This window comes from Chanodichthys erythropterus, chromosome 17 (assembly GCF_024489055.1).
Source record: "Chanodichthys erythropterus isolate Z2021 chromosome 17, ASM2448905v1, whole genome shotgun sequence".
Taxonomy (NCBI): Eukaryota; Metazoa; Chordata; class Actinopteri; order Cypriniformes; family Xenocyprididae; genus Chanodichthys; species Chanodichthys erythropterus.
This window is the reverse complement of record NC_090237.1, coordinates 32783911-32811194: the sequence shown is the minus strand read 5'-3', so window position 1 is coordinate 32811194 and position 27284 is coordinate 32783911. Positions and strand designations below refer to the sequence as shown.

The 27284-nt window shown below is 37.1% G+C and overlaps 1 protein-coding gene and 1 long non-coding RNA gene across 2 annotated transcripts in view; one reads left to right on the top strand and one right to left on the bottom strand.

The window, feature by feature from the left end:
* The window catches only part of pik3cb (phosphatidylinositol-4,5-bisphosphate 3-kinase, catalytic subunit beta), a 70497-nt gene extending 45372 nt beyond the window's left edge, over positions 1-25125 (bottom strand). The window contains exons 1-2 of the mRNA XM_067364315.1: positions 24627-25125; positions 12302-12405 (exon numbers count right to left, since the gene is read on the bottom strand). The gene's annotated coding sequence lies outside the window, so the exon portion shown is untranslated. The remainder of the gene's footprint in view (positions 1-12301; positions 12406-24626) is intronic.
* LOC137004125 (uncharacterized) lies at positions 24021-26241 on the top strand. The gene is made up of 3 exons (XR_010892113.1): positions 24021-24087; positions 25530-25617; positions 25714-26241. It is a non-coding gene; the product is annotated as an uncharacterized lncRNA (long non-coding RNA).
* The last annotated feature ends 1043 nt before the right edge of the window (positions 26242-27284 follow it).

The following is a 27284-nucleotide window of genomic DNA, read 5'->3' as shown; positions in this document are numbered from 1 at the left end:
AACTGTTTCAAATATGTTTTTAGGTGTAGCATTGCTTTGTTAAAGGGTGTTAAAACTAACCCTTTAACAAAACAGCTAGGCGGGGCTGAAGCCCCAGGGTCCAAGCAAGGAGGGGACCTGTAACTAGCTATGTGAAGTAGACTGACTGGCCATTGGGAGCACCTGAACTTTTCCCGGTGGGCAAATCGCCAAAACCCCACCACACCCCCACTTTTTATTCACGATGGGTCATATATGAACTAGGGGTGTGACAATATACCGGTATTGGCGATAACCACAATATTTAAAATGAATAGGACGCTTATGATATCATGACATGTAAAAACACTCCAGCACCAGTACCTGGTTGAGCTCTCAGGTGGCAGTATTGCATCTTAACGCTGACACTGTGAAACAAGAAGAAGATGCAGCGCACAGCAATTCCTGTCGTCCGAGCGGGAGAGGCTCTGTCCACACCCGAAAAAAGTAAAGTAAGCTCGACAGATGGACCCACCTCCGTGTCCATCATCCTGCAGATTACGCCATTTTACAGAGAGTAAGTTGCGATTATTTTACTAGTCATGGAATGGAAAAAAAAAAAAAAAAAATATTAACCTGTTAACAGCGATTTTCTGCGTTTATTATTTTAATAAGTACCGCGTTTTCTTTACTCGTCTTATTCAGCATGATGTAGCTATTCATGCAGTTATATGCCCTCAAAATTAATTTATTATACCATGTTGTAAAGACCCAGTTCTGAGTGTTTGCTTGTTTTCGTGCATGTGCCTTTAAATGCAAATGAGCTGCTGCTTCCCGCCCCCTTTCCATGATCACAGCTCCTGCCTGCATCAACAGTGTACAACTCACTCAGGGCATAAACTATGCTAATATGGCAGAGTCCGTCAGCAGTCGTGGGTGGGGCCTGAGCAATGTCACATCAAATTGTTCATAAAAGGAAAATGGCTTGTTCTGTGAGACTGTTGAGGTTTTATGGGGATTAAAAAAAATAAAAAGAGTAGGTGGATTTTTATCATTATAGGGTGGTTGTGTACACACATTGCTGACAAACATTTATGTTTAAACACCATGAAAAGGTAAATTTTGCATAATAGGTCCCCTTAAATATATTAATTTATTCCAATTTAATTTAGCAAAACATTAATGGGGGAATGTGTGGGTCGGATGCATGGGCTGAATTTGAGCCCTGATGATTCTCATTGTCTAGAACCAGAAAGGAGACCTTCTAATGATTAATTAGAACTAACTATTTAAAGTAAACTCCTTAAAGCAGTTTTATGCACAAAAGTTGTTGCCGTTTCTGGAAACCTGTTTGCTTTGACCTCATATCTAGTGTTAATGCAATTATGCTTTTAAAGTGTTGTAGCCTGGAATATTTTTAAATTTCATAGATACTCTGTATGATTTCTTAAATACTAATTACTTTTGTGGTAGAAAATGTTGTGGTACCAAGATAGGCTACTATGAAGGGGCCCTTGGGTTTGCTATAGCCCCAGGGCCCTATGTGCTCTTCATCCGGGCATGGTCAGCACATGATCCATCACGTGGATCTGCAGAATTTGGATGTGTTTAAGTGAAAGTAGGCAAACAAGGAAAGAGAACAACAGAAGAAACAGAATGATATATTGGTCATTATCATGAATGATTGATTTGAAAAATTATTTTATTATGTGAGAAGAAAGAGGATACAAAGTGATATGAGAAACATGAAACTAGCAGAGTTATAGAAAACCAGTTGCCTGAATCAATGGTCTATTATCCTTGTCGGCCAGAGAGCCATGTAAAATTATTTACAGCAGCACAAAAACAAAACCATTAATATAGCTGCAAGCAATTATCAGTGTCCAAGCAGAAATTATCTGTTTAGTTCATCATTTAAAGATAAACTTACAAGCTTATTAAAAAGTTAAAACTGTTCATCCTTTTACCAGTATTACTGGTACTTTTCGTGCACAAGTACATCAATTGCACAAATAAATCTGTGCATGAACCCATTATTATATTCCTGTGAGTTTAAAACACATGCTTTCAGACACCACCTCCAAGTCATTACTGAATTAGTAACAATGCATTTAGAACTTTACCTCAAGTTTTTCTGTTGTAAATGACTGTTATTTCACCATGTCAAAAGTAGGAAATCAAACTGAATATCAGTTAAGTGACACTTCCTCTATTTCAGATGCAGTGTGACGCTAAGGCAATATAAAACCTCCCATGTTGTCATGTTGTGAAAATGAATTGCTTCTTTGAGAGAAAGAGAATACACTTGCGTTAGTTTCTTTACCACAGAGGAACAAAAGGTCTCTTTACACACTCCTTACACCACTTTACACACACACACACACACAGAGTGGTGGGTTCAACAGAGGTCACACATTCACAATTTAAAAAAAAAAAATTACAGGCTCTCTTTTGCACTCTCATAGGCAAACGGGAAAACCACATGCAAATTTCACTCTGATTCTACGAAGCAGGATCTATTAAAAATGCCACTTTGACAACACCCCGCATTCTCTATGCCCAAATCTCTGCTTTTGTTCTAAACATCCCTCCCACTGTCATGCCATCATTTAGAAAAAAAACAACAACCAGAGACACATTACTCTAATTACATGTCAAAAACACAAGTAAAACTAACATGTAAACACATACATACAAATACTGTAAATGCACACACTATTGTCAAGGAGATCAGATTCATGGACTTGACGAGGGGACATCGTTCATCACTGAATCTATTGCTTCCTACAATATAGCAGAACTATATAAACATCTATATATTACAAAACTAGAAAGTCACTCAGAAAGTTAAAAACAGTTTTAAAGGGGACCTATTATACAAAATTCACTTTTACGTGGTGCTTGAACATAAATGTGTGTCGGCAGTGTGTGTACACAAACACCCTATAATGATTAGAGCAGCAACAAACGATTATTTTGATAATCGATTAATTAAAAAATAAACAATTAACTGACTAATTGACTGATCGTCGATTATTTCACTGGTTAACAGTAGGCTTTGATCCATTAATCCACACTTTTGCAATTAGTTAAAATATTGGTACCTATTTTAATTAAAAAATAAAACAAAGAAATCACTTCAGCTTTTGAAAATGTATTTTTAATGAATTTTGAGCCAACTAAATACACCAATCTCCTTTCAGGTTTTCTTTCCTCCTCAGAAGTTATCAATAATCCAACTATTACAATGTGGCACTGTGTTTTTATTAAGTCTGGGAATTGTAATAATAACTTTTTAATAAGAGTAAAAATATGAATATGATATATTGTGCATATTTTTGGAAAATTTTCATCTCTAAAGTTTTTTTTTTTTTAACTAACTATCAAGTTTATGAAGTCACTGAATGGCTTTCCTTAGGTAAATGCAACGTTTTGTGACATTGTTTGCAAGCTGTTTTATATATGTCTTTCTAGGGTTGAAAATCTGATCAAGTGATTAAATTAGAGATAGGTTCATTTTAGCAATTTGTACTGCATCTTTCAACTACTTTTTGTTGTTCATTTATGTTTATTTTGTGCTGTAAAAGTAGAAAAGAGGAAGAGATAAAAAGGTTCACGTGCCACTTGACCTGAGGTGTTACAGCATTCTGTCACGTCACATTAAAGAGCAACCAAAACCACATGTATTGTTTGAAATCCATAGTAAAACTGACAGAATTTAAAAGCTGAAACCTTGTTTTATATAAAAAAGTAACTTGTTTTGTCTTATCTGTCGGCATGTTGTCCGTGTCCTCTTTGCTCTGTCTACTATAATGTCTACTAATCGTTTCAGCCCTAATAATGATAAAAATTCACCCACTCCTTTTTTAATCCCCATAAAACCTCAACAGTCTCACAGAACAAGCCATTTTCATTTTCTGAACAATGTGATGTCACATTGCTCAGGCCTCGCCCACAACTGCTGACATACTCTACGGTATTAGCATACTTTCTGCTCTGTGTGATTTGTACACTGTCTGCCATTGTCTGGACACCGGAGCAGCTATAGTGACAAAAATAACTGGTAAGCAATTGAGGTGTTTTGTTTTTGGATGTAAGAGTAATTATAACGGTCCCGACATCTGAGCTGCTGAACACGCAGTGGATTAGTTTTATTTTTAAGGGAATGCGCCACAGATCTAATATACACATGTGATTTCTGTACCTGCTGATTACATTCACAGACATAACAGACTGTGTTTGTGAACTTTGTGTGTTTTTGACATAACCTTCGTTAAACCTACGTCAAAGAGAAGTTAGTTTAATACTCATGAGACGTGCCGTCTGACAGCCAGCTTTCTGTGAATGTGCTTCAGATGTGTGCACTGAGAAAGCGATAAACTAGAATTTTAAAATATTGCTTTAAAACGTATGGAAATAATAAACTTTCATGATGAAGAAGAACTGCACTGTCCGTGAGCGTGATCGCAAGATGATAATTAAAACCAAGCAGATATCTTGTTAGTATCTGGCACAGTATCTGATGCATGCAGGAGCTGTGATGGTGGAAAGGGGGCGGGAAGCAGCAGCTTATTTGCATTTAAAGGCACATGAAGAAATGGGCATTTACAACATTGTATAATAAATGATCTCTGAGGTATTTTAAGTTGAAACTTCACAGACACATTCCGGGGACACCTGGAACTTAAATTACATCTTGCATAAAGGGGCATAATAGGTCCCCTTTAAAAACCTAAAAGTTTCAATGTTTTATACAGTCTTCTATGCTAGGCTGATCTACTAGATATTGCTAGGGTGTTTTAATTTGTATTGTTTAAGTAGGTATTGCTGGCATATTTTTATTTGTTACTAATTGTTGCCAAGGTTTTCTGGTTAGTTGTTAGGGGTTGTTGGGCCCCTCTGTCTGGTTACTAGATGCTAAATAGGAACTGTCGTCGCTAGGAAATAATTGGGTATTCTGGCCTGTTATTAGGCTGTTCTGGTTAACTGTTCCTATAGGATGTCTAGCTGGTTGCCACGTTAGTAGGCTACTCCTAAAACAACCAATGTTTCAAAAGTGCCATAGTGCGAGCATGTTTCAAAAAAGTTGTAAAAACTTCCTTAGTTAGAAATGTATTAGTACAAAAAAACTGTGATTGAAAAAAAGTATTTCAACATTGATGAACCAGTTTCCCATTTTTTAATACACTTTGGTTGAGAGTGTTCCTGCAATTATTGGGACCTTCATTTTGCTGTGCATACATGACCTTTTGTACAATGCAATATTATACAAAGTAATCAAAACTTCCCTTTTTTTACAGTCAAGAAGTCTGTACAAAATAAAAAGCACTAGAGGGTTGGTTTTTGCTGAAACACACCACCATCCCCACAGTAAACAGCTCTCAGTTGAAGGGTTAACCAGCTCTCTTCCTGAACTTTAAATTAAACCCAGATACCACATCCTATGTAAATGCTAGCATACACACGTAAGACTAACTATAGTGTTTAAAAGGGAGTGAAACATATTCCACACATATAAATGTAATACAATATAATATTTAACTTTGAACTGCTGTAAATAATCAAATAATAATAATAATTTTAAAGGGGTCAAATGATGCATTTTCATATTTTCCTTTTTCTTTAGTGTGTTATGTAAGCTGTTTGTGCATATATGAGATCTGCAAAGTTTTTATAACAAAGTCTCCCAAAAAAAGATTTATTCTATCTAAAAGAGAAGGTAGACCCAGACCTAGCTAAAACATCTCGATCGAATTCTCCCTCAATGATCTACGTCACACGGTGGAAATATTTGCATAATGCCACTCAAATCCATGTGCAAATAAACAAGGCGTGGCTTCAGTTATCGTAGTAGTGTTGTCGCCGCCATGTCACAGAGATGCTGTGTGTTTCTATACAAAAGCAAAAGCAGTACTTTATTTGGCTTTCCAAAAGTGGATGTACTTGCTATAGACTGTTCAAATGTGGAGTTTTGTGCAGTGTAGAGTAATGCAAATTGTTTGTTGTTCTTAAGATCAAAAGTGCATAGATGGATTTATGTGTACAAACATCAAAATGCCCCACAGATCATTTATTTTAGCTTGTCAAATTTGCCCCCATTTGTGTGTGGGCAAAAACATGGCATTTTTGTGTGTGTCCCTTTAAATGTTAATGCGCTGCTGCTCCCGGCCCGCTTTCCAAGAGGGCGGAGCTTTACCAGCTCGCGCTTTGGTTGCTCAACAACAACAAAGCTGGAGAACCTCACGCAGCCAAAATGACGATTGTCAGTAGAGTTGTCAAAAGTACTGACTTCTGTACCAAGCTGGTACTGAAATTTTAAAAAATGTGATGCTTTGAGCTCTGTTGAGTGGATTCATAAACACCTCTGATTGGCCATCACATCACACATCGGATATGGCGGCATGGCAACAACACTCTACTACTACAACAACTTTTCCTCTTCTCTAAAGCAGCCCAACATGGCCTTGCCCCCTTTGTTGCGTGTTCCCATGGGCAGGGTTTATGTAAATTTTGGGGTTTGTGATGTCAACAACTCGGGAAGAAGCTCACTGTTGTCCCTACCAGCCGTTTGTTGTACTCCTTAGAAAGGTGCATTTTATTTTAGGGTATTGTTGCTTATTAGCATGCATATTACTAGAATATTGGCTGTTTATTAGTAATTATTAATTATATATTAATGCCTTATTCTGCATTACTTAATTCTACATTCTTAATCCTACCCAATACCTAAACTTAACAACTAACTTGCTAACTATTAATGAGCAGTAAATTAGGAGTTTATTGAGGGATAAGTCATAGTTAAGAGTGAATACATGTTCCCTATTCTGAAGTGTTACTGCGATTCCTGTAAAAGAAAATATCTCCCTTTGCAGTGAACTTTGAACTCAAACAGCAAAATTACACACCAACTAAAGTTAAAAAAGTGAAATCATAATCAAGGACCACTTTAAAGCATGTTAACATATACTATTACAACCAATACACAAAACAAAGATCTTTGAAAATAGCATATGAGGCCTTAAAGATCAGCGACAGTCAAGCAGCATACACCTGCAACATCTAATATGATTTAACAAGCATATTATTGACAGATAACAAGTTAACAGCTTTGGATAATAACAGGCACTTTCCAAAAACAACAGAACTGAACAGAACTACAACAGTTATGCTTTCTTCCCAAGTTGAATAGGGAAGGTGGTCGTTCTTACACAAACGCATTGCTTCGCTTCATAAGGGCTTCCTGGAGCCATGTGGAGTATTATTATAATGGATGGATGCACTTTCTTGAGCTTCATACTTGTTGTTTCCCATTCACTGCCATTATAAAGCTTGGACGCATCAGGATATTTATTAATATAACTCCGATTGAGTTCATCAGAAAGAAGAAAGTCATATACGCCTGATGGTGAGTAAATCTTGGGGTAACTTTAATTTTAAAGTGAACTAATCCTTTACAATATAACCGACTGTGTTACCATAAATACTAGCCAAGACGGGCATTGACAATTTTGTGTCTCTGTCCGTTCAAGCACAAGAAGAATAAACTTGTTGTTCTCACACTATCTGAAACATGCCTCTCGGTGTGCGGCTGTGTACACAGATAACAGCGAGTGAGTACCAAGTTCTCTTTCACCTCTTCTTGTGCTGGAATGGTTTAAAGTAGTGTACTATATGTGTAAACTGCCAAGACAAAAAAAGTGTAATCTGCGAATCCACAAAAAAAGAAAAAGAAAAAAAAGAATCCCCGAATCACATGCATGCCGAAACGTGGGGCCTGGTCCGTACAGATCACGGATCAACAATGATCCATTACACTCCTATACAGGACAGTGGGTCCCCAGCAGCAGGGTTGAAGACCTATAAAAGCTTCAACTGATGAAACATACTGGTTTTAATATTCTGGTGTGCCCTTGGCCTATGTCCTGGTTGTGCAGGGAGCTTTTATCTGGACTACTTGTGAAACTTTTTCTATTTTTTTAACTGAACTCCTGGTGACATCAGAGGAACTTGTGTCTCTCCTCCATTGAAACTGTGTGGCATATAAATTGAACGGGCCTAGTTTGGAACCACTGAGCAGCTGAAACCCTCTTCTGTTTTTTCCTAGGAGAGAGAAAGGGGTGCTTATCCCAACAGGGGGTGGAATAGATAACCTGCAGTGCTGGCATTTTAGACTTTTAGTTTGCCCAGCTCCTCTTTGCCCTTTAGGAGTTGGCAGGATGATGTTTAGCGAAAAGACTTGCCTTCCTTTGACTCAACAGTCTCAGGCAGTGAAGTCACACTCACAGGTAAAGGAGGTGCTGGGCTCAGATAGCCCTAACATCACCCTCTTGGGGTTTCTGCCAGTATTTATTTCGTAAATTCTGAGGTCTCGCAACAAGGAGGAGTGGTGGATTAGTGGGGTGAGAAAAGGTAATGGAACATATGCACATATGGAACATATGCACATTATCAGTCTATTTCCATCCAACTTTTTTAATGCGCATTTTGAAAATGCACATAAGAAAATCCTGAATGAATACATACTGATGACGTGTCGTGACAATTGGTGCATGTAAATCATCATGGCATTATGCATTAAGCCCAACAAAAGGTCTGACCAACATATAGCCCAACATATTTGCACAGAGTTCGGAAGTTTAATCTCTAGTCATTGTCATTTTGTGTGCATTTAAGCCCCCATATTTCATCAGTTCTCCTCGCAGCATTTAAAAAAAAACGATTTTCAACACCACAAATAACTCTCTCTGAAGCAATGTTCCTTCAACATATAACGTGTGATGGATTCGAAATGGTCAGTATTCATATTCATGCACTTCTATTAATATTTATTTTAATCATTTATGGCTTATGATTTATCAGTCTTAATTTTGCTTTCATATATTTATGTACTAATACTTTATATATTAATTCTTATCATATTTTCAAGTATTTACTTGTTATTGTACCCTTATGGTTATTTTATATTTAAGAGTATGATTGCTATGTTCAGTTGTTCTTCAAGTGTTCCAATGTGACAGGCCATGCTGACATGTTTGTGGTTAGACATTGGATGCCTGCCAAGTACGGCGAAAGTGGTGTTTTTCAGAATTAATATTTGCTGACATTTAATAGTGTAAGATTTGCAAAATTCCCCAAAGGGGATAAAACAACTATTTTTGACACTGGACCAGTAGATGGCATAATGGGTGAAATTAACCTTTTCTTTTAGAACAAAAACATCAATTTGTGTGGGATGTAAATTTCCCTATATGCTCATGGTATAAAGCTGACCGAGTTATTGATAATTCAGCTTTTTCCCTCCTTTGCTCTCCTTGACTTCTACTTCTTGTCTCTTATCTGCAAATGTCTTAATTATTGCTCTTTTTGATCTTCATCTATTAGATACAATACTCTGGATTTTACAATACTCTAAATTGTATTATTAACTATTGACTAATACTTTATGATGTTTATTTTACCTTTTGGTTTTATTAAGTATTTTCATTATCAATTAAAGTTTGCGGGTGAGGCTAAATTTAATTGTAATGAATAAATAATTTTTCATCAACTTTAGCTACTGCCTGGATCTCATTTTCACAAGTTTTTGCATCAGTTTTGGTGCCGTGACCCGGATCTGTTCAGCCTGGTTCGGGTTCTTTTGAAGATGCACTGCAAGGTTTAAATAGAGGTGAGCAAAATTCCTCTGCTTTATTGAGGTGAGTAATATCCTCTGTTTATTTCTGGTCTACTGTTTTCCGAATTGCTGAGAGCCTGGAAGCTGTCCGCCTGTGGATGTGGACTTTCATTTGGCTGCAGACAAAGAAAGAACCACGAGTCCGTCCTCTGCCGAGTTTCGAATATTGAATAACTGGTGTTCATATTGAATTACCAATTTTATTCTGAGTATTATGTGCAAGTCTCTAGCAGATAGTATAATGAGGGAGCGCTCCGTGGCAAGGGTGACTGCCGTTTGATATCAATTTTCTACTGTGTTTCACCGTGTAGGTTAATCCTCGGGTGGGACTGTGTTTTGGGTAGATTTATTGAAAGTCTGTTTAGTCAACTCGCGTTTTAGGGTGGATGCTTTAAGTAGGGCTTTGCAATTAGTAGGGTTCAATAGGGCTTTGCAATTTCGGTGACAGTAGACTGGCCTTGCTGAATTATTGAATTGAGATCCATTGGCAAATAATATAGCAATTTTTACATTTAAAATAAAGAGAAAATTGAAATTGTCTAAATTCAGAAAGTAGAAATTTAAATTTTGTAAGTTTGTAGAATTGATTGAAGAGGAAAAAAATTGTTACCATTGTCTTCAACCACAAGTATTTTGAGTGTTTTATCTAATGGATGAAGTTATATTCGGTCATGACTTATTCTTTGTGTATTGAAGTCCTTGCAAGGCAATAATACCTAAAATGCTAAATAAATAACTTCTAAAATGTCCTACATAACTCGATCTTGTCAGAGTGGGTGTCAAAGCAGAGCAGCACATCAGTAATTATTCTTGTATGTGGATGTCCGTCTTTTAAAGGAGATTGGATTGGATTGTAAACATACTTTAAAAAGATTAAATTAATGGCTATTTGCCGCTATTTCCTCCAAGTCACTTTGATGAGGTGAAGTTAGTTTCGAGTTTCTGCTCTGTTCTGTCCCAGCTGTGTTAGATCGAGTGTGCTGCTGTCTTTAACGTATTGTGGTCCAAATTTTAGTGATATGATATGTACAATTGTACTTAGACAATTCTGCTTAATAGTTTGTGTTTTATTATTATTTTATGCATTGTCTCAGATAGGTTAAAAGTTAAATAAAAATACTATATATGTGGAGCTACTTAAAAGAGAAATTAATAAACAGTACAATATTAACTGAATGAAGCAAAAATATAGGTTTAATATATTCTGTTATCAGTGATTTGAAGATGTCTGAAATATGTATTCATAATCCCTGGTGAACAGCTTGAAATTGTATCTATTGTAGAGATTTGTAGTAAGTGTTAATGGAAATAACTTTTGCATTGAATGAGAACAAGATTGAGTGACTAAGTTAAAATGAAATTGATTTAGGTAAAGAAAGGAAAGTTTCATTTTGTTTTGTTTTGGTTGATTTTGATGTATTTGTAAGTATTATTTATATGTTTAGATAATTAGAAATATAGTTTAGTTTGCTCTTTTCTGCATTTTTGCAAAGAAGAAATTGCTTTATTAAAATAAAATCTAGAACTGCTGTTATCAATTAGATGAGACTCTTAAAATAAGTAAAAGCAGAGCAGATTGCTCATTTTTGGTTGTGATGACAATTTGTGTGGGGTCAATTTGATTTATGCCATTCTCTGAGTGTTCAATTTCCAGAAGAAGATGTCCCAACACAAACAAGAGTGAATGGACTGTGCATGCCAGTGGGGGAAAAGAGACTCAAAAGACCCAGGCTGCAGAGAAACACAGGCACCTGGTTGAAGGGCTTCAGCTCACCCCTGATTCCAGCTAACCCCTGAAAGAGGAAGCTGAAACTTCTCAGGGCTGACGACGAAAAGACTGAGTTAATGCAGAAACAACACATCCTGCCATGATGCAGAGAGAGAAAGACGACTGCATTCAGAGTCAACCTCAAATGGTCCTCATGACAGACTGAGTGACCAAACGTACTGGATGAAGAAGAACACTAAAACTGCCTGGATCTCATTTTCACAAGTTTTTGCATCACGTGTAATACCTAATAATCATGTTAACATGTCCAGCTAGAACTTGAAAAGTCTGGCAATTTTAAGATTTAAAAAGGACTCAAAAGTGAAAATATCCATAGCGACTTGCACATATATGTTTCAGAAAACCACTTCCCACATAACAAAAGTGCATCAAAGTTTATATATTCTTTATATGTTGCTTGTCATGTGTTGGGAATACGGATAATGGTCAAATACAATAAATCGTCATCAAAACATGGCATGGATCACTTCGCAGCTGCATTATGCACTTCTTAATTGTTTTTATACATTTAACATAGCAAGTTATTAACAACATTATCATTATTATACATAATTTTCCTGAACATATGTACACAGGTATCAGTATATAAATATCTTTCAGTAGTGTATGAGATGGGGGATCCCCCAAATGAGGTGTCAGATCAGAATCTGAGGTCCCGGATCTGGATCTGTCTTGTTCCGGCACAAATTAAGCCTTTTTTATTCTAATATGCTATCCAAAAGGCATGGAATTTGTGCATTTAGTTATTTTTAAAAATTGCAATGGAACACCAATCAGCCTAGTCAAGGAATTGCCGATAATTTCCTCTAAGATTTTACAAAGAGGTTTAGCTTTTTTTCCCCTGAATAAGAATATTATGATTGCCTGCTCCAATTACTTACAGTGGAGTCCTTGTACTCTGGTCTGTCAGAGTGCCTTCTCCTCCTGTCTCTGCAGTCTCTTATTTCTCAGCCAGCTCCATGATGGGATGAAGAGGATGCTGCATCTGATGGAGAGACACAGAAAAAAAAACTTCAGGTGAGAATATGTGAGATGAAGAGAGTCAGAACTGAAGGACACCGAGTATCCCCATATCAGCTGAGACAGCAACTCATGAAGCTAATATTTCAGCAGCACCTCTGGTTATTCTAGCTAACCTGATGGCATTAACATGCAAACTCTGTGCTACAATACAAAGTAAATTAATATAATTTGTAATTATTGGAATTAATATTAGGAGTTTAACCTTTTCACGTTTTAGTTTTTGAGAGAAGCTTCTTAAGATATTACCAGTTTTCATAATGTAAAACAGTTGAAAACTAAATAGCCCCCATCTAGTTGCAGTGTTTAGCGATTTCAAAGATGAAAATAGCTAAAACAAAAAAGATGACGAGTATCGTTCTTTATGGGCTGTCTGTAAAAATTTGCATTTGTGGAGAGATCTGAATCTGTGGTTTGTCTCATTTGCAACTGAATTGCTCCTCATAAAGTATCTAATGTGAGGGCAAATTACAAAGCAATACAATGTATATTGCCAATAAAAAGTTTGGGATCAGTAAGATTTTTAATGTTTTAAAAATATGTCTCTTATGCTCACCAAGGTTGAATTTATTTGATTAAATCCGATTAATTTGATTAAAAAAAAAAATCTTACTGACCCCAAACTTTTGAATGGTAGTGTATGATGTCACAAAAGCTTTCTTTTTCAAATAAATGCTGTTCTTTTGAACATTCTATTCATTAAATTATCCTGAAAAAAATTATAATAAATAAATAAACAACTGTTTTCAACATTGATAATACATGTTTCTTGAGCAGCAAATCAGCATGTTAGAGTGATTTGGAAAAGGATCATGTGACACTGAAGACTGGAGTAATGATGCTGAAAATTCAGGTTTGCATTACAGGAATAAATTACATTTTAAAATATATTCAAATAGAAAACAATTATTTTAAATTGAAATAATATTTCAAAATATGACTTTTTTGTATTTTTAATCAAGTAAATGCAGCCTTGGTGAGCATAAGAGACTTATTTTAAAAACAGTAAAAATCTTACCAATCCCAAACTTTTGAACAGCATAATGAGCAAAATAATTGTGATTATCAATTCAACCATTATGGTGCAGCCCTAGGAGAGCATAACTATTCTTCATTTGTATATGCATTACACAAACCAGCCACTGTGTCCTTATCACAGAACAAACAGAGAGAGGCACAGTTAGAGGTCCAGACCTTACAGCCCTCCAACCCGGACAGCGAAATAGTATTCGGGTGACGGTGGATTTTCTGTGGGTCTCCCTCGGTAGAAATCGTGTTCCGGTTGTTTGGGTTGAGAGAAATGGAAATGCGGGGGCACCGCGATGCGACCGCAAAGGGAACTTTCACTTTCGCGATCAAAGGGGCAGGGGCTCAAGCCCAGCCGGCCACTCCACTGAACCCGGAGGTATTCCTCTTTTCCTCATCTGCCCTGATCTACCTACTGCTCTCACACTGGAATGTCAGGAATCCACATTCCACATAGAACTACATCCTCCCCCACACAACACTTCTAATACACACACACACACACACACACACACACACACACACACACACACACACACACACACACACACACACACACACACACACACACACACACACACACACACACACACACACACACACACACACACACACACACACACACACACACACACACACACACACACACACACACAGGCTTTGCTCAAGACTTTTGTCAACCAGGAAAAAAAATTCTGGTAAGAACAAGAAAAAAAACAAACAAAAGACACTTCAGGAAACTAAATTACTAAATTTGATTGGATTTGGAACATAAATGAAAAGGAAGTCATAGGTAAATATCAATAAACGGCTAAAGATTATTTTTTTTTTCAACACTTGGCCCATTAATACTGACACTATTCTGTATAATTATTTATATATAAAAAAAAAATATATATATATATATATAAAAGCCGGTTCCCTGATTGCCGCTAAATCGCCATCACCTGCTTTCAAATGGAGCGGCATTTAATAGACGGAGCCGTAGTTCACTGACAAGCTACACAATATTGTGTTCATTATCGAAGGCAATTCATCTGCGATATGAACACGATATTGCGTGGCTTGTCAGTGATCTACGGCTCTGTCTATTAAATGGCGCTCCATTTGAAAGCGATTTAGCGAATCAGGGAACCGGATTTACTAGCGCGTGAAAATCGCATGCGATATATAGATCAGCCCTAATATATATAAAAACTGTGTACTGTGCTAGACTAACTGGGACTAGTCACAACACTGACATATTGTTGCCATATTGATGGTTTGATTGCTTTTATTGTTCTCCTCATTTGAAAGTAGCTTTGGATAAAAGCGCTGATAAATTATTTAATGTAAAAATCAACACTGATCACTCAGACATAAAACTAAGGGCCACATATTTAATTAAATAAGGAAGGGACAATGGGACAGATTTTACTAACAGCTTGTGTCAGCACAAACCTTCTTTTGGCATTAAAAATCTAATGTCAGAATTTACTAAAGACCCGCAGAGAAAAACTTTTCAGCGCTAATTTTGCAGTTAATCTTATTACATATGTATCTGTAGGAGTTTACCTTTCAGACACAAAATTTATGGGAGAGTATTTAATTGAATCATGCACGGTGTGATTCACTAAGGTTTGCTCTTAAACCAGACGCTAATTTGCACTGCTCTTGGTAGATTGCGTTGGTCATTATGGAAATGATCCGGCTGTGTCTGCGTTCTTTAATTTGTCCGTTGTCAGTAGATCACACAAAGACCTTTCCACTCCCATCTGCGCTTTTATGGAATTACGTTCTGATGCTAATTTGCCCTGTTTAGTAAATCTGGCCCTACATGTCTAAGATGCTGATCAAGCTTTTGAAACTGAAAAACTGATTTAAAATAAGATATCGTCAAGCACTGAATACCAAAATGGAGCACAGTATGTTTTGGAAGAAGACATTAATCCATTTGCGAAAAAAGGCACATTTTAATAAGTATGAAGAGGCACAAGCGAAGAAGGAAAGAGGACATACCTCATTTGGATGACTTAATATAGTACAATAATAGGCTGAATTTGTACCAAAGGTTGCATCATTCAGCTCAAGTGGCATAAAAAAGGGGAACGCACTTTGCTCATAATAATTATGATCAACATGTTTTCCATTGACATCCCTATAATTTACAGGAACTAAAGATGATATCAAGAGTTCGCCACTTGTGTAATTATAAATGTAAAGCTTCTCCAAAGAGTGGGAACAGAACCACAAACAGTAGTAAATTTGTAATTATGATGTCAGATGTGTTTTTACAAAACAGCTAACGTTGGGGTGGCCAAAAGGATCTGTACCGTATCTGCCACAACCTCATAATAAACAAAGAGAGCGCTGTAGCTGGCACACTCCTCCTTACATTTCCCACGTCAGTAACAGCTCAGGACAACACAACCAACTAAATATCCACACCCTTTTATAAATTTAATGTCTTCCTCCAATGTGTGTTCACCCAAGTGTGTGTGTGTTGGCTTTAATGCTTATTGCAGAAGATAAGGGTCAATTTCAAGATTTTCAGACTTAAATTTAATTTCTGTTTCTTACAAAAGCTTTTGTATGGCTTTCAGAAGGCTTAGGATATAGTGTACAAATCATATTGACCTCATTTTGAAACACTTTTGGAGCTTGAAAGACCTAATCGTCAAATTACTCTTTGTGTTCCATGGAAGAAAGTTTGGAACAACAGAAGGAACAATGTTTTTTCAGTGCAGTGACAGCGGAGGCCACTAAAACACAACCATTTGTGCCTGAACACACAAATATGAACAACACAATATATTACAAGATACAATTCTGATTATAATATGAACAAAACAAAACTCAATCGGTGCTCTGTATCTGCCTGAACTCAAATCTTCCTCCTGGTCCACATTGACTTAAACTGGATACTGTGTGTAAGCTGTGCGTTATCAAAAGCATCAAGGGAGACTGATGCAGAGCCAGCTGTCATTACATTTTGCATTTTTTACTTCTCATGGCAGTTTTGATCTTGGAGGATGAACCTGCGCTCTGCTGCCACACTGGACAGGGGTGGGAATTACAGTTAGGTTACAATAGATCATACTCAGTGTAATCTGTCAAAATTAGTTTTGAGGGGGAGGAGAGGTTAACATTTTTTGATTAAAGTGCACATGAAAAAAAAAAAAAGAAAATAAAATATAAAAAGATGTGCATGGATAAATCATTTATAATAAACAGTACAACATTCTGTTAAAAAACAAGATTTGTGAATTTTGATTTCATGGTGACTTTTAATGAAAGTAAATGATGATAAAATGTTTATTTTTGGGTGAACTATTCCTTTAACCTCTAAACATAGAGTCCATTGTGCAGATGCCCTTTCAATGCTGTGCCACGGTGGCAAAATGTCAATAAACACACAAGCACATACTAAAAAAGACGTTAATCAGTTACCTACTGAGGCCAGACTGAACAAAGGTCCCATTTTAGCTGTGGGTGGAGCACACAAGTGTCTTTCTCTCTCTTCCTGTACGACTAACTGTATGTGCATGTCTGAATAAAGCTGTGATATGCGTCTACATGAGAAAGTTATGCAAGAGCTGACAGATGGAAGGCATAGACTTTACAAACTTACTAACAATTCACCACATGCACACATACGTGAGAGAGACAGAATGATACAGTGTAAATAAGAAAGCAGCTGTCACACAGCTTCTGATGTGTTCAGTGCTTCAGTACGGTTTCTCACATAGTTTAATATATTCCACTATATTCCATAGTGATAGATGCCCATTTTTTACATTTGAGCCCTTGAGAAACTAATGTACTTGAAGTATGCACCAAGTACCGAATTGAAACAACATGATATCGACAGATAATCAATACTCGTTTTACTAGGATCAGATCAGGGCACAAAAAACTTGATTGGGACATCCCTAACATCCAGCCATTTAAAAAGGTGTTAAGTGAATATTTTAATTATATGTAACCCCGTGTTGAAACAAACCAATAAATAAGTATATAAGCGGTAAATAAGTAATAATACCTATATTGCTTAAAAATTTGGTTTGACCAGAAGAGGGTTTTAAATAGCTAGCAAAGTATACAAGTGTGTGTGAAATATTGGCACACTTTCAAATATCTTACTCGGTCAAGCTACAAAGATCAGCCTCTTGATCCTTCAAACACACTTACAAAAGCACCTTAACACACATGCTTGTAATCACTTCCCAAAGTATTTCAGACTAAATATGAACATGTATAATTTCATGTATATTCATAAATACAACATATTTGTAAAGACTCAAATTTTGTAATCAATTGTATTCGCTCTAACACAGTTTTCCTCCATTTTCTTCCTCTCGTCCATCTATTTCTTTTGGAATGTTTCACTCCCTCCTTTCCTGTTCCTCGATACTGAATTCTTTGGCGTGTCCTGACCCGTATGCAGAGAATTGTAGGATTCCAAGTGCGGGCATGCTTAGTGCTCTGTTCACTGTAGAAGTTCTCACAAGTGCGCAGGTGTGCATACAGGTGTTCGAGTATGCATATGCATGGAAATTAGGTCTGTAGATGAGAATGCAATTCAGCTATTACGTAAGTGCATGAAAGAGAAGAGACAACTGTGCAAATGTGAGGCCACATGCGAATTTAAGAAAGTGTGTGACTCAATTAAAACTGCCAATCATACATCTCAGTTCATTTCCACAGGAAATGAGCGCAGATGTCTTGTACTGACTGTTCTGACACTAACTGATCAAATTATGGTCACAAACACACTGGTGCAGAGACAATGTAAAAAGAAAGAAGTAATATCGAGTTCATTATCGCAGATGAATCGCCTTCGATAATGAACTCGATATTGCGTAGCTTGTCAGTGATCTACGGCTCTGTATATTAAATGCCGCTCCATTTGAAAGCAGGTGATGGCGATTTAGCGGCAATCAAGGAACTGGCTTTACTGACGAAATGCGCGTGACAATCGCATGCGATATATCGCCCAGCCCTATTCACGCTCTTACTGAAACAGACGAAGAAACAAATAAAAACACTAGACCAGAATATATTTGCAATGGATTGTGAAACATCAGTGACACACACTTCTATCAAGGATTTATGACTACTGAGGATATCTTAATTCAACCCAATAGTAACTAGTGTTGTGACGATCCTGGAATTTCTGTCTTCGATTTGGATACCCTGAAAATATTGATATTCAATGCCATTTTCAATACCACAGGGAAAACTGCCACATGGATCTTTTTATTATTAAAGGTGCCATCGAATAGAAAATTGAATTTACCTTGGCATAGTTGAATAACAAGAGTGCAGTACATGGAAATGACATACAGTGAGTCTCAAACACCATTGTTTCCTCCTTCTTATATAAATCTAATTTGTTTAAAATACCTCAGAAGAACAGTTGAATCTCAACATAACACCGGCTGTAACGTAACAGTCGGGATCATTAATATGTACGCCCCCAATATTTGCATATGCCAGCCCATGTTCAAGGCATTAGACAAGGGCAGCCAGTATTAACGTCTGGATCTGTGCACAGCTGAATCATCAGACTAGGTAAGCAAGCAAGGACAATAGCGAAAATTATAGCAATTATAGCAATAATAACTGACATGATCCATGATAACATGATATTTTTTGTGATATTTGTAAATTGTCTTTCTAAATGTTTTGTTAGCATGTTGCTAATGTACTGTTAAATGTGGTTAAAGTTACCATCGTTTCTTACTGTATTCACGGAGACAAGAGCCGTCGCTATTTTCATTTTTAAACACTTGAAGTCTGTATAATGCATAAATACAACTTCATTCTTTATAAATCTCTCCAACAGTGTAGCATTAGCCCATTAGCCACGGAGCACAGCCTCAAACTCATTCAGAATCAAATGTAAACATCCAAATAAATACTTTACTCACATAATCCGATGTATGCATGCAGCATGCATGATGAACATTTGGTAAAAAGATCCATTTGAGGGTTATATTTGCTGTGTGAACTTTATAAATGCACTGTATTATAGTCAAGAGCTTGGGGGGCGGGGAGCACGAGGATTTAAAGGGGCCGTGCGCTTAATCTGTGCATATTTAATGATGTTTCAAAATAGGGCGTTAAAAAAATTAATTAAAAAACATCTATGGGGTATTTTGAGATGAAACTTCACAGACACATTCAGGGGACTATAATTTTTTGCAATAGTTTGCACAAAGCACAGGAAGGCTTTGTTTGAAACTATAAATTTACAAAAAAATGACAAGTAAACAGTCAGTAATAAAGCAGCATCTAACAGAATCTGACAGTGGTAACGCTAACAATTAAAAGTTAGAAAAGTTATTCAGTCAAAAGCAAAGAGTGACTCTCTTTCATGACGTTAATTGCATACATTAGCACTTAGCCAAGTGTTGCATGATTTAATGCGTAAATGTGTTTCTGGGAGTGAATTACAGTGCAAAGCATGCCATTTTCTGTTGCCAGCAGGTGGCACTATGACTAACTGAATATGGCATGTAGATGTCTTTAGGCCAGGAATCTTATCAAACATGTGATGTTTAGGGCAGATCGGACACTGAATGCCTGAGTTACAACAGCTTCCTCTTTCAAGGCGAAACATCAGATTTTGTCAGGCCACCACGGACACGCCCTTCAGTGAAAAATCAAGATCTTTTCTATTTAACATCACTAAGGCCTTAAGATTAGACTGACTAAATATGATGTTGATCTGGTTAAATCTCTATGAGGAGTTAATCAAAGTGTAAAACAAGCCATTTCTTGTTGCCCACAGGTGGCGCAATGAATGTAACTGAATATTGCCATGTAGATGTCTTCAGGCCAGGACTCTAATAAAACGTGCAGTTTGGGGCAGACCAGACATTGTATGCCCGAGTTACAACAACTTCCTCTTTCATGGCGAAACATCGAATTTTGTCAGGCCGCAACGGACACACCATTCAACGAAAACTCAAGATCTTTGCAATTTAATGTCGCAAAGGCCTTTAGATTAAACTGCCCAAATATGATGTTTATCTGATAAAATCTCTAGGAGTTTGTTAAAGTACAACATATCGAAATGGCAAAATTTTTGCAGTTTTTGCAGAAAAAATTCAAAATATCTCACTACCTATTGGGGTTTCAGATTTTGCACCTAGGACTTTTTTTGTAGGTATTGGGCTGTTACATGTGTCTACCGAATTTCATACCTGTACGTGAAACATAGCACGAAGGGCGCTTAATTGAAATTTTGTAGGTGGCGCTACCGAGCCATTTTGCAACACCTAATTCTGAAACCCATATCAGATGTAAATTTTCACCACTTCTGATGCGTGTGCAAAGTTTCATGAGTTTTCGAGCATGTTTAGGCCCTCAAAAATGTGATTCATTTCGGAGAAGAAGAATTGACTGAACAATTACAATAGGCCCTAAGAAATTGTTAAATTGCACACATTTTCAGTGGTCGAAAACCAAATGTGGGTCACTTTGCATACAGCTGATACTTTTTTTCTTTTAAAGAGGAACATCTGAAGAACAAATAATTTTGAAACTAGAAATATATCTTGTTTCTCTCTTAAAAACAATTGCATATTCCTGTCTGAATACCATAAGTATTCTTTTTCCCAAGTTTGCGTGCCTGTAAGTCTAGAAGTTTTAAAGATTCCCATTCTTTTTCCCATTTTTGAACCATCACCATTGCCATATAATGCAACAAAGAATGCTAAAGTCAACAGATTTCTAAAGTCATTTTCACCCCCTCTAGTACAAAATATTGGATTACTCAGTAAATATTCATCAATGACATTTAATATTTTGGCTTTCTTCTTAATGTATGCATGTCTTTCACCAGAAAAGAAATGATCAAAATGGAAAAATTATGACACAGAATGACCCTATTGCATTTTGACAATTACGTAATCTTTCAGGAAAGTGAACCTTGCCTATGTACCGTTTAAGTCCACATTTTGTGACAAAAGAGAAAATGTTTCACAACAAAGGCACATGTTTGTTACAATGTATTTTATTTAGTATTTATGAGCTAATGTATTATGAAATAAAATTAAATGCATGTCACGGCAGTAGTTCACTTTCTGTGATCTAGAGTTTTAGATAAGCTTGTTATACTTTTATGGCTATTGGGCTGAAAGGAGTCACTTAGTTATCTTCATCTTTATCATCTTGTTTTTATTTCTATTACTGGACATAGACACATACACTAGGTGTAGTTGGGTCACTTCCAGTATTACATTGCAGTTAATCAGCTTTGAATTACTAACTATTGGCAAGATTTTAGAAAGGCTGCATTATCTTTAATGACTACAAAACCTACCATTATCCAAAAGCCTGCACAGCCTAGGTAACTTGATTCAAAGGCAGAGCAAGTTATTACATTTTGATGAAGGATTATGAAAACAAACCTTTTTCTTTACAATAACATGCACAATATGATCTCAACCATGTACTAAGTAAAAAGAGTCAATTGTTGACATAAAAAAACAATATTGTTATTATTTCTAAAACATTACAACATTAAAGATTCTTAATTCTCAATTCTAACTGGCTCTCCAATACATAATCTGCTCTTTAAACCATACAGTCAGCCCTGGGGGTGTGTATGTGTGTGTTTGTCCCCATTTCTAAGGAAAAATGTTTTCCTGCGCCTCTAAAACAAACACACACACTGTGCTCTCACATGACTGAGAGAATCAGCCCATTCATGGCCCCTGTCACCACAGTGACCTCTCTTCTGACTATGTGCGAGTGTGTGTGGGCATCCCAAAGTGTTTGTGTCCCCTGACTGATGACATCACAGTCTGCCACCGAAGTCTCTCTGAAGCTCCGGTCACATGTATTTGGGTGAGGGCCAAGAAGCTCAACTCACAAAAAACACTAATATACTATATCTGACTTGTGTTCAGGAGAACAAAATCGTCACTTCCTGGGAAAATATCTGTAATAAAAATGGAAGTTGCTGTAATCAGGGAAGCTACTGAGGCTCTTTTTCCTATACATCAGAAATGACTTGAGCCTCAGAGCGCACAGACGATAAGCAATAAACGCTCTCATGTTATCTTGCATCCGGATGCTAGTGTTCGGGAACGCAATCGTGTGAGAAGCTTTTTATACCAATAAGCTAATTATACCAAATCATTTTGATGATGGAATTTGGCTCAGGGGTTTCCAAATGACCAAACCAACATTTGAAATGCTGTGTGATGGGATTGTTCCGCTGGTTAGTCTGGTTATCAATCACATCATCTGTTGAGGCAAAGTCACCTGAGGTTTTTGTTGCGCACTGAGGGATTTATTCGGTAAATATGTTTCCATAGTAGTTTATGCGCATGTCTTCTTATCAGATAAAAAAATTATCTGCCTCAATCGAGCACAAGTTATGATGCACATTTTTAAAATTTACCTGTTTCATCTAGTGTTTTTATCCCAAAATGTGCATAAACATTGCTGGATGGAAACATAGCTAATGACTAATACGATTTACAATCATTTCATCGTCATTTTATTGATTTTATTTTATTGCTTATGGGTAGTATGAATGAACTATTACATTCGCCATGTTGTTACTGTCACGTGACCTACCAGCGTCAACGGTGTCGCTTCACTGGCATTCATAAATTCTCTCCCGTGGCCTCATGGGATAGTAAAGTGTCCACTGAATGCACATTTCAGAACCTCGGCAGTAGTAGTAGGTCATCTGTGTACTTTTGACCTACTGTTTTCACATACTACTCTTTTGCCGTAGGCATACTGTTTTTCGCATACTACATAGTAGGGAAGTATTTGATTTCGGATGCAGCAAATGTCTATAACACAAGCTCTGTTATCAGCAACGTTAACGAAACCATATCCGTACCAGCTGGGCCGGATTGACTAAGCCCTGTTTGTGAAACCGGGCCATTATGTTTACAGTGCACACATGGTTAGAAAAATTAGACTGTGCAAGTATCCTGCTGATGATGAAATGTACACCATGCGCACTGTATGCATACGCTAGTGCGCACATGAAACGTTTTACTTAGCTATTTACCCTATACTTATTATTTCAATTAGGTGCCATTTAAGGAAAAATTACTAAAATTAAAGAATGTCAGGAAATTTGGCTTTTGATAATTATTTTGGTTAAAAGACCAAATATGTGACTAAAAACTGTAAAAAAAAAAATCTGTCCGTGTTCCAGGTGAAGCCGGAAGTTCTGACCTTATATTGCATTCCAGAAAATACCGAAATCAGAATTTTCTCTTCTCTAATGGGAAATAACTAGTGGAATGTTGATTTAATCACCACAACCTTGGGGATGACGTCAAACTGAAGACGGTCACTGTTGACTGATCTGCCTTGTTTTTCCAAGTTGAACGTCTAACCTGGAGACAGAGAGCCTCTCCAGCTAGATGGAGAAAGTGCTTTTTCAGTTTTATGTTCAAATATACACCAGGGTTGTTGAATGGCCTGTTGAATGGCCTGTGGGCGTGTCCTGAGGCTGAGTGTGTTCAGCCTTCATTACTCATGTCTGTATAGGGTTTGACTCACAGTTTAGTCCAGTATTATGCCATCGCATCCGTCTACGACACAACAGCCGAAGTCGTCCCTCCCTGGTACGATAAACCCCCGTTAAATGCGCTGTCAGGTAAACTTGTGATCGAGTGTCATCCTACATATTTCAACGAGTGGCCGTAATGGATCTATTACGATTGTTTGATGATAAAATTGTGATTCCTAACATTAACACTTCAAGAGCCTTGTTTAATAAAGCAGGTGAAATAATTCAATATTAAACAAATAGATGTCAATTGTTCCATATCTACAACTGAATGGCGCTGAAAGTCAAGCACCTCAGTTTGATACTCCAAATGCGAAGAATGAATTTGAAGTCTGAAACTTTTAGACAGAAACGTAATTCTATGTTTTTATGTAAAAAGAAGTAAATGATAAATTAACCGTTTTGGAGCACTAAATCACTTCACGAATGTGTCATTTGTGCAGTCTAAGCGTAGTATCCAATTTATTCAACGGCATATGATTAATAAAAAATGACATTGAGGCGGACAGCGCCTGGGATTAGAGAAGCCGTCGGCCAAGATCAATGCAATGTAACAAAAATCTACACCACTCAAAGTAAAACACACATCACCGAAAACGAAACATTTCACAGAACAAAACGCTCACCTTTAGAACAGATTATTCCACTGGAATGGAATGTCCGACGCCAGTTCTGTAGGATTCACGGAAACTGAATGTCCAAAGTTAACTGTATGTGTCTCGGGTTAAACTCCAAAACACCGGGAAGGTTTCAATCACAGTAAGAAAGCAAAAGCATAGCGTTCTTCTCCTTCAAATGTCCGATACAGTCTTTCATTCGACAGGTGAACAGCTCTAGTCCGCTTCCTGCTTCTTTCAGCTGCCTGAGTGAAACAGGCGATCGCTCGATTTTTTTTCCCTGTTTGCAGTTTCGCACTCCCTCCCTTTCCACACGTAACCGCTATTTTGTCAACAGTTCTCAGGCACCCGAACTTCTGAGCCGTGATTTCACCAGGAAATAGACATAATGTAATGCGATAACAACAACTTACGCAGTCGCGAATGTTTTTAATGTCGTGTAAATATCTCCACGCAGACTAGGCCCGGCGAACTGCATGCATGACTCTCTCTCTCTCTCTCTCTCTCTCTCTCTCTCTCTCTCTCTCTCTCTCTCTCTCTCTCTCTCTCTCTCACTCACTCAACTGACGCATTCCACTGGGATGAGGAGGGTTTACGGGACGTAAACGCTATACACACATGTACTAGCTTGGTCTAATTGTTCCACCGTTTCTCTTAACAACATTCGTGTTTTGTTAAGGCACGACGGTTTTAAGGGTTTTGTTGTTTGCTTTTTTCTAGTGTTATTTAATAGGTTATATTTAACTCATAACTTATAGCCATAGACTTGTAAAAAAACAAACAAACAGAAAAAGAAAAAAATATATAGGGAATGATTCGGGTATTTATGAGAGAAATTGCACTATTATGAGGGAAAACTACACTGAAGTTCCACTCAGTTTTAATCCATGCATGTTCTCCTTCCTTATTTAGTTCCTTATAAAGGACCTGTTACGCTTGAGGTCCAGTGTGTAGTTCAGTGGTATTTGCAGACATCTAGTGGTGATGGCGGATATTACAGGTTAGCATCTGTGTCATTTTGGGCTAATAAAATGTCATTTGTTTACCCTTACGTTGTTCTAAACCTGCATGACTTTCTTTCTTCTGTGGAATATAGAAGTGGCATAAAATGGCAGCTTCAATCAACATTCACTCAGCTCTTGACACATGAATAATGGACCGTTTGACAAAATGAATAAGGCAGCACTTTGGCAGATAGCATATCTTACTGCATGTCCTGTTTGGTACAGAATCTGGCTGGGTTGCCAGTACTGTAGAAGAACTTTTTCCCTCATAAAAGTGAGATGGCATTTTTAAAGCATTCGGGCAATATGAAGTGTTGTAGTTCTGAAAGTTTTTTGTGAAAAAATTGGTCTTTGGATTCATGTACAATTATCAGAATGAAAGTTACCTGGTTGCCTTAAAATTTTGAGTTTATTCAAATTAAAAATTTGAGTTAATACAATGAAGGCGATTGGTTTAATCAACATAAACTCAAGATATTATGTTATCTGAACCACATTATCTAAGTAAAAAAAAAATGTTGTGATAACAAATCATGAAAATAATTTTTTACTATGTAGCTTCCAATATTCAAAAATAACCTTTTCATTGCGAAACAATGTTTCTGCCATCATCTTGAAGTGTCCCTGTCATTAGATGTTCTTGGACAGGCTTTCTCATTGTGCTTTTCACCCAAGGTCTTTATAGCTAGCAGTAATAGATCCTTACTGCTTATCATGGTGTTGAAATCATTTAAATCCTACAGGCTGCCTTACAGTCACTGTCTGTCATGTTTCAGTTAGAAATGATCAGATCCGAATTTTCCTGATAAGCATTTCCAAATATTCCCAGAACATTCTCCAGTCATTCCTGTGGTGAGCAGAGGCAGGAATAGGACTGTTGGAGGAGATCAGGTTTCAAAGCACAAACTCTCTTTTGGTCATCCACACAGATGACATACATGTGTGGTTGTGTTTGTACATACATGAAGGAAGGTGTTTGGTATTTATTTAGGGAATGATCATATGTAGTATTATTATTATATGTTGTTAATGTCTGAAAGTTTTAGGCTGAAATGTGCCACACATTGGTTCACATTAAAGGAGCGAAGCCGCAAACAGCATGCTTCCATTATTTACCCATTCCATTCTTATTCCATTAAGCATTCTGTTAACGGGATCCAAACCAGCCTAACTCTTGATCTGATCATCTGTAACTAGACACACATGACACTTGAAAGGAGCCCCCATGCCTAGGCGTATAATTATGGATATCATAATATAATCATTTGTTTAATTGTGAACCTGGGCCAAGAGGTATGTAATTGCTTGAAAGGGCATTTTTTGCTTCTAAATTAGATTAAGAAGCAAAACTTTAAGATCTCAGTCTCAGAAAGGGTGGTGCTGAGGTGCTAAAGGTAGGTAGTTGGAAGAAAATCCGGAGGCCGTTGAAACTTTCACTGCTTTATTTAAGAGTGAAAAGAGACTGACAAGGTAGAAGCTGAAATAAAGAGCATGACAGCTCCCCAATTGACCTTCAATAGCCTTCGCCTTCAGCTGATACACCTGGATTTTTTTGTGGTTTGGGTCAGGGATTTTGTTGTTGTTTTGTTGTCTGTTGCAGATTTGAACCACTCAACATGTAAAAGTCAAACGTGAGGGATGTTTTGCTGATTCAAATTCATAG